Raw genomic sequence first — 17,227 nt, 5'->3', positions numbered from 1 at the left:
CTGCGCCGAGCGTCCGCTAGATGTGCGTCTCTGCGCGGCTCTTCTGAAGTGATTTTGATCTGTTGCTGATTCACAGGAGACTTCCTGAGCTTCGGTCTCTCGGTGATTCACTTCATGATGGATTGTTTTGCTCAAACGCTGAAATGTGTTTTAGCTCTTTGTCGCTGTACCTGCTGCTGGAGCCAATCAGAGCCATATTTCCTTCAGAACATGTGCATATCCTGTTAAAGAATTTGGGTGATTCATTTCTGTAACTGCTGGTGTGTGTGTGTGTGTGTGTGTGTGTGTGTGTGTGTGAGATCTGTGATCCTGAACCGTCTTTAATTAAATTCCTCTGTTTCTTGTTCCAGATCTGCTGCTCATCTGAGGGGCCAAAACACTGTGTGTGTGTGTGTGTGTGTGTGTGTGTGTGTGTGTGTGTGTGTGTGTGTGTGTGACATAAATACTGAGAACTAATTGTCCTTTTTTTTATTTTCAATAATCCTTTTTTTTTTTTTTTTTGTGAAAGAAATTAATATTTTATTCAAGGATGCATTAAATTAATCAAAAATGACAGTAAAAACAATGTTACAAAAGATTTCTATTTAAAATAAACGAACCACATCAAACTAATACTTTTAGTGGTTAACAGTGTCAGAAAAGGCATTTATAATGTTACAAACAATTATTTTGTATTTCTATTCATCTGTGAATCCTGAAAAATAAAACACATCACAGTTTTCACAAAATACTGTGCAGCACGATGTTTTCAACATTGATAATCAGAAATGTTTCTTGGGCAGTGAATCAGCATAATCATGAGGGTTTTTAATTAATTAATTTATTTATTATTTTTTTGAAAGAGTCTCTTGATCAAAAATACAGTAAAAATAACAATGAAATATTATTACATTTTCAAACAGCTGTTTTCTATGTGAATATCTGTTAAACTGTAATTTATTTCTGTGATGCGCAGCTGTATTTTCAGCATCATTACTGCAGTCTTCAGTGTCACATGATCTTCAGAAATCATTTGCTGCTCAATTATTGATTATTATCAATGTTGAAAACAGTTGTGCAGCACAATATATTTGTGGAAACTGTGATGCATTTTATTTTTCAGGATTCACAGATGAATAGAAATACAAAATTAATTGTTTGTAACATTATAAATGCCTTTTCTGACACTGTTAACCACTAAAAGTATTAGTTTGATGTGGTTCGTCTCTGTTCTCTCTCTGATCAGAGACTCGTCTGTCCAGCTTTGATGAGGATGATGATGATGTTTTAATGAGATTTTCCCTGCAGGAGCTCGTCTGTGTTTTATATTAAAGCTCTGCGCTGATTGGATCAGAACGGCTCGCTTGTGTAAACAAGTTTATGTAGACTAAACTACATCGAAAAAGATTTAGTGTGGGATTTACTTTCATTCAGAAATTGTAAGTAAATTTCACAAAGAAAAATGTCATCTCATGAAGCACATGCAGTGATCATCTGAAGCGGTGAATATAAACCTGGATTCACTGAAGTGCCACAAATCCTCATTAAACGCTCTTCTGAAGACTCCTCTGAATCATGGTGAGCTACTGTAGGAAAATAAACATTTATTTCTGATCCAAAAATAATAATAATAATGCATTTGAATGTCATCCCATATGACAAAAATGCATAAATAAATAAATGTATATATTTTAAAATATAGAAAAAAAAGGCAGAAAAAAATATTTTCTATCAATATATATTTTTTGGCCATTTTTTGTATATTTAAAAATATATATATTATTATTTTTTTAAATCTAATAAATATTTCAATGTTTAGTACAAGCATCAAATTGTTACAGAGTTAGGAAAGTGAAAATAAATAATTACAAAAAATGTACAAGTGTAATAACTGACATAGAAGGCTATTTTCTTGTAAAACATAGTTCAGTAATGTTTTCTCTGGTTTGATGGTCCTCATTCATTCATCAGTGATGGACCTCAGAGCTGATGAAGCTCCTTTACTGTCATTTAAAGATGAAATGTCTCAAAATATCCACTGAAGAACAGCTAAACCTGTATTAGTATTTTCAAAATGCTGTTTCGAAATAGTAATGCATGGAAATGTCAGCAAACTAAAATATTTGGCTGAAACAGCATGCATAAATAAATAAATGCATAAATAAAGTAGTATCAAAATACTGTGTTTTTGTTGTTGTTGGAGGACATTTATCAGAAATGTCTTTCCTGTTTATAAATTGTGATGCACAAATATTTTGGCAACTGAAAATATTTGTAACCAAAAAAAAGATATTTTTGTTGTCAAAAATTAGGTGCATCACTATTTCAGAATTAGTGCATGCTTACACATGTAAAAATATATATATATATATATATTAATTGGAAATTCTTTTCTTTTTTTTTGCTTTTTAAAATTAGTGATGAACTGAAATTTTGTCAACTGAAAATATTCATCCAAAACACAAACAAAATTATGTTTTTGTTGCCAAATATTCAGTGAATCACTATTTCAACATTTTTTGGGAGACTTTATCTGAAAATGTTGCAGCTGAATATTACTGGTTTTAAAATAGTGACGCACTGAAATGTCGGCAAACTAAAATATTCATCCAAAACAGCAATAAAAACACTGATTTACAGCAGTACAGAAATTAGAAAGAATATTCTCACTTTTAAATTTATGTAATGAATGCACCATTTCAGCCAAAAGTGAAAGTGTATTTTTTGCAGAATATTTTCAGCTGCCAAAATTCCAATCCATCACTAAACACTGTTTCATTGGGACGCACTGACATTTTGGTAGCAAAAATAAAACAATTTCTGTTTCAAAATATTTGCATGCATGAAAAATATCGGTTTTTGTTGTTGTTGAAAAAGTTTATTAGATTTTTATTTTTTATTTAGTGCTGCACAGAAATTTTGGTGACTGAAAATATTCAGCCAAAACAGCAGAAAAATTAATTTTCCCGGTATTTTTGATTGCTGAACTGTCATTGCATCACAGTTTTGAAACGGTGCGTGAGTGTGTGCTTTGTTTATAATATCAAATATTTGAATGTTGATTAAATAAATTTGATAATTTCTTTATTTTAAATTTAGGTTTTCCACTAAATGAAAACTTTATCTTCACTATATGTGCATTTTGGAAAAAGAACGATTTCAGTGCGATCATGTTTGTGTTTCTAACAGCATGCACTGAAGGTTTTGACAGAAGAGCTGGAACCTGAGTTGAACCTGAGTTTGGGTTCAAATGAACTTGTTGTTAATGCTTCGGTTGTGTTTTGAGTAGTTCGCTGTAAGACTCTGATGTCTGCTGAGGAACAGATGCAGCACGTTAACCCTCTGCTCTCCGGATCAGTCCACGCTCCTCTGCTGGAGTGTGTAACCCGAGAGCTGATGTGGGTGGTCTGGCTCCGTTTGCCGGTCAGACGATGTGACCTGAGACCCGTGAAGGACGAGTTTATGAGCGCAGCATCTCATGAAGCACATGCAGTGATCATCTGAAGCGGTGAATATAAACCTGGATTCACTGAAGTGCCACAAATCCTCGTTAAACGCTCTTCTGAAGACTCCTCTGAATCAAGGTGAGCTACTGTAGGAAAATAAACATTTATTTCTGATCCAAAAATAATAATAATAATGCATTTGAATGTCATCCCATATGACAAAAATGCATAAATAAATAAATGTATATATTTTAAAATATAAAAAAAAAAAAAAAAGGCAGAAAAATATATTTTCTACCAATATATATTTTTTGGCCATTTTTTGTATATTTAAATATATATATATATATATATATTATTATTATTTTTTTTAAATCTAATAAACATTTCAATGTTTAGTACAAGCATCAAATTGTTACAGAGTTTGGAAAGTGAAAATAAATAATTACAAAAAATGTACAAGTGTAATAAATGGCCACAAACAATCACTTGGGGAAAAAAAAAAAAATACATATATATATATATTTATATATATAAGCATTTGCAACTTTATTTTGGCCTCCATATATTTTAAATCCAAGAAAATACATTCACATTTCTCGTTTGAAGAACTGTTGTCTATAACACATTTGAACATTTTTATTTTAAAAAGTTTAATCATTCTAAATCTAGTTTTTAATCTCTAATAGGGTTATTCCATCCACTTTTGCATTTAGATTAATATAAGCTACTGTAAGTTTGGAAATGGATTTTCTTGTCCCTAAAATGCATTTTGAAATTTTTTGCTATATGAAAGTTGAAACTAAATATATTTTCAATATATATTAGATTTATTTATTTATTTTTTGCCATATATATATATATGTATATGCAGGACGTCTCTGAATAATATTGTGTTTTGAGTTTATGAGATGATTATTGCTAGTGTTTATATGAGAGAATAAGCGAACGGTTTGCGGTTTCACTGAGATGATTCATGTTTGTTCTGGATGAAGCCGAGAGCAGCTGGATTCATCATATCATCATTAAAACAGATAAAAGAGCTTCAGGAAACATTTCAAACGATTTTGTTCCCTTTGAACTCGTTTTAAAGAGCAACAAATCTAAACAGTGATTTTCCCATAAAGACAACAGATTAGAAACAAAGCAGCTGACGAGATCTCAGAAACGATCGACCGTTTCAGATATGCAACATAACACATGAATCATGAGACAAGAGCACTTACACATCTGGTTTTTTATTAAAGTAGATTGCATGCACTGCCTAAACATTCACATCTTAAAAGAAGAGTTCAATCAAAAACAAAAATGTGTTCATCCTCAGTTCGTTTGTTTCTTCCTCAGATCTGGAGAAATGCTGCATTGCATCAGTGTCTCAGCAATGGATGCTCTGCAGTGAATGGGTGCCGTCAGAATGAGAGTCTGATAAAACATCACAATAATCCACACCACTCCAGTCCATCAGTTAACATCTTGTTAACTAAAATACGAGTCTATACTCCATAATAACGTTTCCTCAAGTGAAAAAGTGCATCTGTTTGGACTCTCATTCTGACGGCACCCATTCACTGCAGAGCATCCATTGCTGAGACACTGATGCAATGCAGCATTTCTCCAAATCTGACGAAGAAACAAACTCATCCTAATCTCAAGGATGGCCTGAGGATGAACACATTTACAGCAAATTTTCATTTTTGGGAGAACTATTGCTTTAACTGAGTGAACCTGTGCAGCTCACTAGGGTTCAGTTCCTAGGCAAAGCAAACTAATAACATGCATTCCTCAATCTTCTGAAAGCATACATATACAAATGGTCCCTATAATGACCTCCACACACACACACACACGCTTTCTGAGTCTCACATCATATAAAGCCCTTCATTTCTCAGTCCTGCTTCATGGCACACGCCTCTGAAATATGACATGTTTAATCTGAGCAGTGCGGTGTTGAATGTCTGTGATATGAGCTGAGCTTCGGAGAGCACAGAGAAGCCCTTCAGACTCCTGCAGATAGCATCAGAGTCCTGTCAGCAGCAGCCGATACTACGAACACAGCTGAGGAGAGCCACCTTTATTCATATAGTGCTTATATCAGTGCAGATCGTGTCAAAGCAGCTTCACAGCATCAAATAGTTCCGTTCCCCACATTCACCGCGCTTCGGCTAATTAGTGCTGGTGGTGAAGTAATAAATGTCAAGTATTAAACGTCAGAGAAAATGCGCTGTTACTAAATGATTAAACTTAATTATTTCCTTTGTCTCGGAACACCAACTGCATAGCAACACCCTGGCAACCAACCGAAACACACTCGCACTGCAGCGGTGAGCTTTCACCGTCAGACACCACTCACACATTCTACAGAAGAAAACATGTCTAGTTTAAAGTGTGAAATGAATTTAAATGAATTTGCTGATTGAACACAGACTGAATCTGATTCTATCTGTGTCTGTTTAGAGTTTAAATTCAGTGCATGAATTCTACAGTCATTCTCAGAATCTTATGTGACATTTAGAATTGTGAAAATGTTACAATTTCTATTGAATATCGAATGGAAATAATTTATAAAATTGCAAAAATGTTTTTTTTGGATATAGTTTTGTAATGTTGGATATAGTAATTTTATTGTTATTATAATTATCTTAATTTCTAGATTAAAACCATAGACACACTGAAAAAAATAATATTCATTGAATTTACTAATTTATTTTTAAGGTAAGTGGTTGCAATCAATTTATTTTAGCTACATTTAAATAAACAAATTTAGCTGACTAACTTTCAACATTTTTATTTTTATTTAAATGTAGCTAAAATAAATTGATTGCAACCACTTACCTTAAAAATAAATTAGTAAATTCAATGAATATTCTTTTTTCAGTGTGTCTATGGTCACTACCTTAAAAAATGTAGTATATATATATATATATATATATATTTTTTTTTTTTCAATTCAGAGTCTACCATGAAAATATCCTTTGGTTCTAATATGGAAATAAATAAAAAATATAGTAGATAAATATATATACTGTAAAATTATTCATATAAATATTTTGTGCTTTTTTTGTGATCAAATTATTTCAGCATATATGAAACATTGAGAATCACATATCAGAATAACTATTTACCAGCAGATACCATGAAAACTGTCCACCTTCAAATAAAGATTTTGTGTTAATATGGTTTAGTTGTATGATTTTGTGTTTTGCATGATCCTCCAAACCTTGATTTTGAGGTTTAACCCTCTGGTGGCATGAGAAATGTCACCTTTAATGAGGTTATTATTGAATTAAGAGCACGAACAGATCATGTGAGCGTCACGCGGTTCTGTCAGTAAAGCCTCAGCGTGAGTCTCGTATCTCTGCCTCTAAACGTCTGATGAACATCTGCCAGTGATAATGTTTGATTTGAGCTCACTTTACTGAATCTCTCTCTCAGCCGCTTTTGACTGAAGAACTGATTTCTGTGATGATTCACCTGTGAGCAAAATATAATATGATCAGTGGAACATCTTGAGCAGTGGCAGGCACATTTTCACTTTCACTTTTTGATCCAATCTTTGCACATTCAATTCCATATAGTGTGTTATTCCACATGTTGTAATTTAAAAATATGCAAGAGACAGAACATTGTACTTTCTGTTGTTTACTAGGTGATTGCTACAGCATCATTGGGTGGTTTCAAGAATGTTTTGAGATTCAAGTGGCTGCTTGCAAGTTTTGAGTAATAATTATGTTTCTATGTAGTTTCTAATGCTTTTTGGGTGGTTTCTAGGGTGTTTCTATGTAGCTTCTTGTGGTTGCTAGTGCATTTTGGGTGGTTGCTAGGGTGTCATCGGGTAGTTCTTGGCTGATTAAGTGTTCTCGGTGGTTATTATGTGTTGCTAGGGAGTTGCTATGTAGTTTACTGTGGTTGCTAGGGTGTTGCTGTGTAGCTTCTACTGTTTCTTGGGTGGTTGCTCAGGTGCAGTGGGTGGTTTCTAGGGTGTTATGGTTATCATGTGGCTGCTTAGGTGTTCTGGGTGGTTTCTAGGGTGTTTCTATGTAGCTTCTTGTGGTTGCTAGTGCATTTTGGGTGGTTGCTAGGGTGTCATCGGGTAGTTCTTGGCTGATTAAGTGTTCTCGGTGGTTATTATGTGTTGCTAGGGAGTTGCTATGTAGTTTACTGTGGTTGCTAGGGTGTTGCTATGTAGTTTCTAGTGTTTCTTGGGTGGTTGCTTAGGTGTTCTGGGTGGTTTCTAGGGTGTTTCTATGTAGCTTCTTGTGGTTGCTAGTGCATTTTGGGTGGCTGGTAGGGTGTTGCTATGTAGTTTCTAGTGTTTCCGGGGGGTTGCTAGGGCATTACTGGGTAGTTCCTAGGATGTTATACGATTTATGTGGCTGCTTAAGTGTTTTGAGTGGTAATTATGTGTTGCTAGGGAGTTGCTAGGTAGATTACAGTGGATACTAGGGTGTTGCTACGTAGTTTCTAATTGTTTACTGGGTGATTGCTGGGTGGTTTCAAGAATGTTATGAGATTTACGTGGCTGCTTAGGTGTTATGGTGGTTTATAGGGAGTTTCTTTGTAGCGTCTTGTGTTTCCTGTGTGGTTGCTATGGCATTTTGAGTGGTTGCTAGCGTGTTAACAGGTGGTTTCTAGGGTGTTTACCAGAGTTGTTGGCTGCTCAAGTGTTGTTATGATGTAATTTCTAGGGGTTTCTGGTTGGTTGCTAGGGTGTTGTGGGTGGTTGCTAGGTGGTTGCTTATCAGCATAAGTCAAATGATGCAAAAGCAGTGCTGCTTTAATACTCAGGGTTTGTTGAGAGCAATTTCAGAGAAATTCTTCATATTTAATGCGCTACAGCTGATGTCTTGATTTAATAAGTCATTTGTTTCTCCTCCCCTGATGAGTTTATAAAATAGTCCTAATAAGTCACAGATCTGGCGTTTCTCCGTTGGGCCCCGGGGCTCCTCCAGCGCACTGTTCATATTCCAGCAGATCTCTGGGATTGACGAGCGTCGCCGTGTCGAGGAAGAGCAGAGACAGACGGGCGACGGGCGAAGCTTTGGGTGGAACTTCATTCCAGACGTCATTAAACTCTAACAAAAGTACATCTTTAAAATTACTTTTTATGCTCATTTCTCCAGATCCGAGCTCATAATAACTTACAGAACAGCTTTATTACAAACACGCCTCGCTGAATCTAAAATCATCCAGTTTTATTGAAATGTTTTTACTTTCTTATGTTGGACCGGTAACTTTAAGGAATCTTTCAGGTTCATCTTAAGTTTATTTCAATGAACATCATTTGTGGCGTATAGAAACTCATTTAGACTTAAATGCATAAACTAATGCATCACTGTTGACGTCTGTAAGCTAAATTGTGTTAGTTTAACTGGAAATGTGTCTAAATCACATTTTCACTGTTCTAGACTGATAAATGTCTGGTTAAGTTGAAGTTCAGTAAGTGATTCAGTTGCTCTCACATGTTGGTGTTTCTTCAACAGCAAGCACTTCTGTGTCCCAGTGACTGATTTTTATTAAAACTAACAGATTTTAACATTTTAATTTTGCTATATGAAGGCCTTATTAAAACTTTCCACCATGCTTTCATCATTTCGGTTTACTACTGTTCAAACGTAGATGTTTTATGATGTATATATTGTTTTCCTTGCAAATACAAACCACAGTAAATATTTTTTACCAAGGTGTAATTTTGCATATGTTGCATGCAATAAGCAGCTATTTCTAAGTTACATATTGCATGATGATTGATTGAATGTTCATGACTTTCAGAAAACTGACAGTGTTAAAATATATATAGTAAGGGGATTGACATTCCTCGTGAACCTTTGCTTAGATCTTCATTTTAAAATGCGATGAAATGACACTCAGATGTGAATGAAAAACTGATAAAAATGACTCATTTTATCCCAAACATCTACTTTTAGACACTTTTGTTAGTGTGTTTTAAAATGTTATGATGCATTGTTTTACCGCGTATTCGTTGCATGAAGAAAACAAATAGAAACCAGGGTAAATATCCATAATATTTATATAGCGTCATTTCATATCAAGCTGAAATACTGCATATAACTGTATATTTTGCATGCAATAAGTAGCTATTTATATATTAGGCCTATATATTGCATGATGCAATGAAAACTGCCAGAAGTGACAATATATCCTCCTGAATGATTAGATCTCCATTTGAAAAAAATGCAATGAAATGACACTCAGATGTGAATGAAAAAAACTGACAAAAATGACTCATTTGATCCTAAATATCTACTTTTAGACACTTTTGTTAGTGTGTTTTAAAATGTTATGATGCATTGTTTTACCGCGTATTCATTGCATGAAGAAAACAAATAGAAACCAGGGTAAATATCCATAATATTTATATTGCGTCATTTCATATCAAGCTGAAATACTGCATACAACTGAATATTTTGCGTGCAATAAGTAGCTATTTATATATTACATATTGCATATTGCAATGAAAACTGACAGAAGTGACACTATGTCCTCCTGAATGATTAGATCTCCATTTGAAAAAAATGTGATGGACACAAGATGTGAATGAAAAAAACTGACAAAAATGACTCATTTGATCCCAAACATCCACTTTTGGACATTGTTGTAGCAGGTAAATGAACTAGTGAGAGTGTGTTTTAAGATGTTTTGTTTTCCTAAAGACCCACTTGATGTAAACACACATGTATAATGGTCAGTTTTAACGTTCGCTTCTCTCAACCAGATGTGATTCAGTCAGGATAAGTTTGCAAACACACATTGAGTCAGTGTGGATCTCGTTCCCAATGTGACCCAAATGCGCCACAATTACTTCCATGAGTGCCGTCGGATTGCGGTCGTTGGGTGAAGGGGAATTTCTCCCAAATTTTTCAGCCTGAAGGCGCATTTGTGACGTCTCCAGCTGGTCTGGCTTGCGGTGGAAGATTGTAGCCTTCATATATAAATAAAAACTTCCCTCATCCAGCAGTTTACTGTAATGCTTTAGTGTGTGTGTGTGTGTGTGTGTGTGTGTTTCCCTCCACAAACCCCTGTCCCAAAGCCCCTGTTGTCATGGAAATGCAGTGTTTTCAACATAAAGCAATCATTATCATAAACCTGACTTTCCAGGAATCTGATGTGAAACAGACACACGTGGTGAGTTTGGTGTTTACACAAATCACTAGCCTATTAATCGCATTATTGCCTTTTTAAATTAAATTAAATTATGAATTATTAATGCTATAGCCAATCAAGTCAAACATTTTGAAATACTCCAATATGATGTGAAACATACTGTACAAGTCAGTTATTAACGAATAAAATCATATACCATCCTATATTTTGGTTAAATATTCAGGTTCAATTAGAAATATGCGCAATTATGGAAGTAAAATGATGTTTCATCATAAGCAGTCCATTATTAAATCTCACAAGCATTTGATTTATGGCAGATTTATAGCAGCTTCACAATAATAAATGGGAAATAACAGTGTTAATGTCAGTCAATTATGAAACTTCAACTTATGCTGTAATGCAGCTCCATAGAAGACAGTTGTGTCCGTATAATCATAACCTTACTGATCATAATCATTAAACTGGTTTGATTTATTAATCAGTTATTAATAAAGAAGTTCATTCTCCATCATTCAGTTCAGTTTTTAGAAATCATAACAGTTATAATTTGATATACAGTGTTGTGGTATAGCTGTATACAGTGAAAAATACTTCTAAAGCATTTATTAATATTAGTTAATGTTAATAATTTCAACATTATTAAAATCAAAGGTTGTATCTATTATAAGGAATAGGATAATATTGTAAAGTGGTAGTGTTTTTTTGTTTTGTTTTTTGGTGTGAAGAAAATTTCAAATATCTATAAACTTTATGTAATATTTTTATTGTGTCATTTCTTATCAAATTGTAATTTTTGCTCAATCACTGTAATGTGATTGAAATCAAATATGTTTAATGTGAAGCAAAATGTGAAAGTTATGACCTTAGACTTAATCAAAAATTAATACATTTTCAATGTGGTGTAATGACATTGAAGCTTGTTTCCACCACAGGACTATTTTTATTTTTACTTTTTATCTCATAATTATGTCATTTTTCTTGCAATTTAGAGATGCTGATTTGAATTGTGAGATAAAAAATTTGCAATGATCTTTTTAATTTTTTTATTCTGTGGCAAAAAAAATAGAAAGAATTGCAGAACTGCAAGATATAAAATCAGAATTATTAGAAAAAAGTTACATTAATAAATAGCTATATAGTATATTATATTGCATGATGATTAATGAATGTTCATGACCTTCAGAAAACTGATCAAAATTAGTGTTAAAAGCATATTAATGCATTTTTCCTGAGACTCTCTGTAGGTGTTTGAGGTCTCAGAAGCCACTGACCGGCTTCAGTCAGTCTGAACTGAACTGAACTGAATTGAATTGAATGTATTGAAGCATTTCAGTCATTGTGTCTCTGTTCTTTCAGGGTCGCAGAGGCCTGAAATCAAACATCAGAGACACACAGAGACTTCTGAAGTCTCAGAGACTGAAAGGCATTGTGGGATACGCTGGAGAAACAAGAAAGAGACTTTCCTTCTCTTTTTTTAGGTGAGCCTCACTTTTTGCTGAGAACACAGATATGATGGATCTGATTTAAACAGATTCAGCTACAGTAATATCCATTTATTTACGTGTGAAACTTGTGGAAAAACTGACTTCAAGCACTAAATTAGTTGTGAATAGTTCAGTTCATGAACATGTTTTGATGAAGTACGATATAAATGAGCGAAAGAGAGGTAACGTGAGGTTAATGACATTTAACCACAGAGCTGCTAATTAACTGAAGCTGCGTCTCATTGAACTAAATGTGTCTTTATGAATATGATTGATGAGAGTAATCAGCGCTGTGATTTACTGCCTGTATTTGAACGTTTTAATTATGAACAGATATAGACAGGCGGCAAAACGCAAAATTACACACATAAAAAACCAGCAGAATCATCAAAAATATTAATTAAAAACAGAAAGATGAACCTCGGCTGAGTGGAGGAATGTTTGGGGATCGTCGTCAGTGAGGGGCGTTAATTAATAACAACAGACATTTAAACGCTGACAAGCTTCTACATATTTATCTCAGATTTCATATTTATGACCTTCTGAATTCATCTTGCTGGATTCGACATTAAATACGCAAGTGATTCCAGATGTGATTGAAATAAAATATACTGAATGTGAAATGTGAAAGTTATGGTCTTAGATTTTGGGTTTTTTAATAAAAAATGAATCAATTGTTTCCACAACAGGATGAAAAAAACTAAAAAGGTAATTGTGACTTTTTATCTCATAATTCTGTCATTTTTCTCGCAATTTTGTTGACTCAAATTGTGAGATAAAAAGTTGCAATTAGCTTCTGTGGCAAAAAAAAATAAAGAATTCTGATGAAAGTTACAGTGGCGAGATATAAATTCAAAATTCAGAGAAAAAAGTTACAATTGTGAGATTTTAACTCATAATTCAGAGAAAAACGTTACAATTGCTAGGATAACTCATAATTCAGAGAAAAAAAAAACAATTACAAGATTTTAACTCAAAATTCAGAGAAAAAAGTTACAATTGTGAGATTTTAACTCATAATTCAGAGGAAAAAGTTACAATTACAAGATTTTAACTCAGAATTCTGAGAAATGTTACAATTGCAAGATTTAACCTTTTTAAAAAAGTTACAATTGTGAGATTTTAACTCAGAATCCCAAAAAGAAGTCAGAATTACGAGACACCTTTTTGAATATTTTTATTCTGTGGTGGAAACAAGCTCACATCAGTCACAACATCACAGTAACTGTTTCAGAATGAGATTTGTTCTTTCAATGCGTTGTTTTGCAATCACCGCATGCCACTTCTTGCACCAAATCTATAACTGTGTTTTTTCATGGCCATTTTTCTCCCTCTGTAAGAAGCGCAGCTCTGCTGTCTGTGAGAAGAGAGAAGGTAAACACACACATCTGAAGAGCTTTGATGGATAATCCTGCTCTTCTCTCCGGGAGCGCAGAGGGACTCAGAGAAGACAGAAGAGGAGACGACAGGAAACATGAGTGAAAGAGGAGAGTAAGGTAGCGAAGCGCAGCCGTCAGCATTAAACACAGCAGAGAGGGAATACCGCGGTAAACTCCATGGTAACAGAGCAGAGGAAAATCCCCTAAACAGTGAGATTAATGAGAGTCGCTGCTGAGATGCAATCACTCACACATCAGATAACAAGACAGTGTGTCGTAGTTTCACGTGCACATTCTTTTACTTTTAAAATACACACGAGTCAGTAAATATGGATAGTTCTTTATGGACGGTATCTATGAATGAGTAATGCCCCAAATAAATAAATAAATAAATAAATTGACTCATGCTTCAGTTTATAAAAAAACAACAACAACAACAAAAAACATACATGAACATACTTTGCTTTAACTTAGTCTTACTTCCCATTTCTAAAGTTTAATTCTTCTTGTACCTGAACAATGAACACAAAGAGCTTGACTTGACTGGAAAGTTGCATTAGTTTTTATTTTAATGTTCCATTTTGATTTTAATTTTAAAGTTTTAGTCATTTTTGTGGTGCAATTTTGTCAGTAGTATGTTTTGTTGTGTGTGTGTGTGTGTGTGTGTGTATATATACAGTATGTAACCCTGGACCACAAAACCAGTCTTAAGTCGCTGGGGTATATTTGTAGCAATAGCCAACAATACATTGTATGGATCAAAATTATCCATTTTCCTTTTATGCCAAAAATCATTAGGATATTAAGTAAAGATCATGTTCCATGAAGATATTTAGTGAATTTCCTACCATAAATATATCAAAACTTAATTTTTGATTAGTAATATGCATTGCTAAGAACTTCATTTGGACGACTTTAAAGGTGATTTTCTCAGTATTTAAGATTTTTTTGCACCCTCAGATTCCAGATTTTCAAATAGTTGTATCTCAGACAAATATTGTCCAATCATAACAAACCATACATCAATTGAAAGATTATTTATTCAGCTTTCAGATGATGTGTAAATCTCAATTTCGAAAAATTGAGACTTGTGACTGGTTTTGTGGTCCAGGGTCACATATACAGGTGAATCTCAATAAATTAGAATGTTGTGAAAAAGTAAATTCTTTCTTGTAAGTTATTTCAAAAAGTGAAATTTTCATATATTTTAGATTCATTGCATGTAAAGTAAAACATTTCAAAAGTTTTTTTTGTTTTATTTTTGATGATTAGAGTTTACAGCTCATGAAAGTCAAAAATCAATATCTCAAAATATTAGAATATTTACATTTGAGTTTGAATAAATGACCATCCCTACAGTATAAATTCTGGGTATCTCTTGTTCTTTGAAACCACAATAATGGAGAAGACTGCTGACTTAGCAATGATCCAGAAGACAAACATTGACACCCTCCACAAAGAGGGTAAGTCACAGAAGGTCATTACTGAAAGATGTGGCTGTTTACAGAGTGCTGTATCAAAGCATATTAAATACAAAGTTGAATGGAAGGAAGAATTTGGGTAGGAAAAGGTGCACAAGCAACAGGGATGACCGCAAGCTTGAGAATACAGCAAGCAAAGCTGATTGAAACACTTGGGAGAGCTTCACAAGGAGAGAACTGAAGCTGGAGTCAGTGCATCAAGAGTCACCACGCTCAGACGTCTTCAGGAAAAGGGCTACCAAGCCACTTCTGAACCAGAGACAACGTCAGAAGCATCTTACCTGGGCTGTGGAGGAAAATAACTGGACTGTTGCTCAGTGGTCCAAAGTCCTCTTTTCAGATGAAAGTAAATTTAGCATTTCATTTGGAAATCAAGGTCCCAGAGTCTGAAGGAAGAGTGGAGAGGCACAGAATCCATGTTGCTTGAAGTCCAGTGTGAAGTTTCCACAGTCAGTGATGATTTGGGCTGCCATGTCATCTGCTGGTGTTGGTCCACTGTGTTTTATCAAGTCCAGCCATCTACCAGGACATTTTACAGCACTTCATGCTTCCTTCTGTTGACAAGCTTTACGGAGATGCTGATTTCATTTTCCAGCAGGACTTGGCACCTGCCCACACTGCCAAAGGTACCAAAAGCTGGTTCAATGACCATAGTGTTACTGTGCTTGACTGGCCAGCAAACTCGCCTGACCTGAACCCCAGAGAGAATCTCAAGAGGAAGATGAGAGACACCAGACCCAACAATGCAGATGAGCTGAAGGCCACTATCAGAGCAACCTGGGCTTCCATACCACCTCAGCAGTGCCACAAACTGATCACCTCCATGCCACGCTGAATTGAGGCAGTAATTAAAGCAAAAGGAGCAAAAATTGAGGACATATACAGTAAATGAACACACTTTCCAGAAGGCCAACAATTCACTAAAAATGTTTTTTTTATTGGTCTTATGAAGCATTCTAATTTGTTGAGAGTGAATTGGTGGGTTTTTGTTAAATGTGAGCCAAAATCATCACAATTAAAAGAACCAAAGACTTAAACTACTTCAGTCTGTGTGCATTGAATTTATTTAATACACGAGTTTCACAATTTGAGTTGAATTACTGAAATAAATGAACTTTTCCACGACATTCTAATTTATTGAGATGCACCTGTATATATATATATACATATATATATATATGCATGTGTGTGTGTGTGTAATTAAATGTTGCCTTGGCAACTAGCTGAATATTTAATTTCATTTAATTCAGTCCTGTAGAAAGCTGCTTTTTTTGCTGAAACGCGTAGATCTACTTTTATTTATTTTGTAATGATTTAAACCCAGTACATTAAAGGCTTTTTATCTTATCACGTGAGTGCCTTGGAAGTATTTTGTCTATATTATTTAATATATATATATATATATATTTCTATTTTATTTCAAGTAACATTTTTGATACTGTTACAGTTTATTATTTGTATTTTATTAATATCAGTTTTCATTTCAATTTTTGTTAGTTTTATTAATTTTGTAGTTTTTTAAATGCATATCTTTATATATTATTTTTGCTTTCAGTTTTAGTTTTAGCTATTAAATTTCAACAAAAATAACATATTGTCTTGAAAACTAGCTGAAAATAATTGTTATATTTTATTTTATTCCAGTTATCTATATATTTGTTTATTATTATATTTTATTTATTTATTTATTTAGTTTAAATTTGAGTTAACTAACCCAGGTTATTTCACCATGCATTCAATGATATTAACAAATAAAACCTTTATATTTTTTTTATGTATTAGTTAGCACATGCAGAACTTGACTAAGTGCCTTGTATAGTTCATCTTAACCAGTGTGCTTATAGTAAAGTGTTGGCAGTTAAACTAACTAATGCACCCTGTGGTTTGGTCTATGATCGACTCAGACTGGTGTTGCTTAGCTGCTGTTTGTTTTGTCACTTTAACGTCAAAGAGATTCTGCTGAATGAGGTCACACGCACACACAGAGGTCAGAGGTCAAAGTGTATTCTGATGGGTTTGTGAAACCGATAGTGTTTTTCTCTCTAAAGAGGCGTTCCTGTCCTGAAATCAGCTCCAGCTCTTTTACAAAAGAGTCTCGAACAGATCCGCTGCTTTAAATCATGAATCTGCTCGCTCTTAAAGCATCTGTCTTTGCTCATCAGAATCGAGGAGGAATCACAGATACGACAGCCGCGAGTTACATAATCAGATTACTTTTTACAAGTAACTAGTAAAGTAATGCATTACTTTTTAATTCAGAAGGAAATATTTGAGTTACTTTTTCAAATAGTTACTGTGTTTCTCATGTATTGAGTGACAGCTCTGGTGTTGCCATG

At 34.1% G+C, this 17,227-nt stretch overlaps 1 protein-coding gene across 2 annotated transcripts in view; it reads left to right on the top strand.

Moving 5' to 3' along the window:
• Positions 1 to 2,455: 2,455 nt before the first annotated feature.
• Positions 2,456 to 17,227, top strand: part of LOC131552684 (protein APCDD1-like) — a 41,848-nt gene continuing 27,076 nt past the window's right edge. The window contains exons 1-3 of one of the 2 annotated variants that reach the window (XM_058796617.1): positions 2,456 to 3,563; positions 11,904 to 12,025; positions 13,375 to 13,527. The gene's annotated coding sequence lies outside the window, so the exon portion shown is untranslated. Of the gene's footprint in view, positions 3,564 to 11,866; positions 12,026 to 13,371; positions 13,528 to 17,227 lie in introns of those variants that run through there. The other variant, XM_058796625.1, reaches the window with a different exon arrangement.

The sequence above is a fragment of the Onychostoma macrolepis genome, chromosome 02, assembly GCF_012432095.1.
Source record: "Onychostoma macrolepis isolate SWU-2019 chromosome 02, ASM1243209v1, whole genome shotgun sequence".
NCBI classification, from domain to species: domain Eukaryota; kingdom Metazoa; phylum Chordata; class Actinopteri; order Cypriniformes; family Cyprinidae; genus Onychostoma; species Onychostoma macrolepis.
Note: the sequence above shows the minus strand (reverse complement) of the source record. Positions and strands in the feature narration are given on the sequence as shown.